The sequence below is a fragment of the Hyalella azteca genome, unplaced genomic scaffold (genome assembly GCF_000764305.2).
Source record: "Hyalella azteca isolate HAZT.00-mixed unplaced genomic scaffold, Hazt_2.0.2 contig14447, whole genome shotgun sequence".
Lineage (NCBI taxonomy): Eukaryota > Metazoa > Arthropoda > Malacostraca > Amphipoda > Hyalellidae > Hyalella > Hyalella azteca.
The window spans coordinates 99850-101914 of NW_025944333.1; positions in this window are offsets into that span (position 1 = coordinate 99850).

Sequence of the window (2065 nt, forward strand, 5' to 3'; positions counted from 1 at the left end):
GCTGCTGCTCACCGCGCAACACGGTACGCAGGACTCTTGGCTGCTGCCACCACGCAACGCGGGACGCAGGACTCTTGTCTGCTGCCACCACGCAACGCGGGACGCAGTACTCTTGGCTGCTGCCACCACGCAACGCGGGACGCAGGACTCTTGGCTGCTGCTCACCACGCAACACGGTACGCAGGATTCTTGGCTGCTGCCACCACGCAACGCGGGACGCAGGACTCTTGGCTGCTGCCACCACGCAACGCGGTACGCAGGATTCTTGGCTGCTGTAGCTGCGGAAAAGAAACGCTTGTTTTCCAGTCTATCTAATTTCAACCACGGAGTCTTAACCATGCAGCTTTTGTTAATTAATTGTAACTTGCTTTCGCATGCCCCTATAATTCTATATTGCAGTCTGCCATTGTGAGAATGGAAATCTCTCACTTTTCAGTAATTACCTGGACTGAAAGCTCATTAAAAAATATATTAATATCCGTATAAAATGCATATGCCAGCTTAGGCTTCCTCGATTTTTGACCGCATTTAGTGAGAATTTCATAGGATAGCTTATTTCAATTAAAGATCATATGTTCATTTCCACACAGTTTATTCACGATTTGATAGATTTTCGACAATACTCTTCATGAAAAATTCAAAGACAAAACCTTGTTCAATATATTAGTAAATACTTAGTGTAATCAAACGAATCACACACTCCTGAGCAATAAAACGATTTAAGATAGTCATAAATATTACTTGGATGTTGATTGCACTGAACTTTGGAATGTGAATGGAACTTTGGAATGCACTGTGAAACGGCGTATAGTTAACGTTATTTTAACGTCAAATGCTGTCTTCTGAGCCTCCTGGCAAGGGACATTGATTAAACGTCGATTACGATTTTTAATAGTTGAAATGTAAATAACGTAGATCAAGAGTTGATTTCGTTAGAACAGCGTTATTTCAACGTCAGATGCCTGGTGGTATAGTGAGGTTAACAATAAACGAATAAAGTCGAATCAATTGAACATGACCGTTATTCGCCGCTAAATTTTTGGCTTGCACGTCAGTGGCCACTGGAAAACGTCAACTTGGCCGCTGATATGCCGCCTTTGAGCACAACTGGGAAATTTTGAACGGACGGATGCAAAAGCGTGAAAAATAAAGCATAGTTTGTTCAAAATGCGTGTCTGAGTAATGAAGTTGTGGAACTACTTAGAGCTTTATATCACATATATCAGCGACACAATTCTAGTTCCTAGGCAGAGAAACTAGGCACAATTCTAGTTTCTACAACGCCATCCTAAATACAGGGTGCGGCGCGGGAACTTACTTATTTGAATTGCGCGCCACGTGGCGGCCATTAGTCCTAGAAAGGTGGCGCCATGCGCAATATGGTGCGCGGGCTATGAAGTTTTTCGTCCACTCAGTTCAGTTGCGACCATGCAGTGGTCGAGAGAGGAGCGCGCGTTCGCAGTCTCTGTGTACTTTTCTAGTGGCCGGTCTATCGTTGCAACCCAGCGTGCGTTTAGGAGGCAGTTTAATGTCGCGCCCACTGGTCGTGTTCCTGGTCGTACATCAATCGTTCAGTGGGTGAATACTTTTATGAATACAGGCAGTGTGTGGAAACAAAAACCAGGTCCTTCCAAAACCACTAGGACGCCAGAAAATGTCGAGAGAGTAAGGCAGGCGGTTTTGCAATCACCTAAGCGATCCGCACGAAAACATGCATCTGCGCTTAGAATTTCCGATCGCACAGTTAGGCGAATTCTGCACCAAGACTTAACATTCCACCCTTACAAACTGGCAGTGGTGCAAAAACTAAATCCACGTGATTTTGTTTCACGACAAAGGGCATGTGAAGCCATCGTTGAAAACTTGCCTAACAACGCACTTGTGTTTTTTAGTGATGAAGCACATTTTCATCTGTCAGGGTGTGTGAATAAGCAAAACATGCGATATTGGAGTGGTGTGAACCCCCGAGAACTTCATGAGAAGCCCCTTCATGCAGAACGAGTGACTGTTTGGTGTGCCTTATCCAGGACTGGCATCATAGGCCCATGGTTTTTTGAAGAGAACG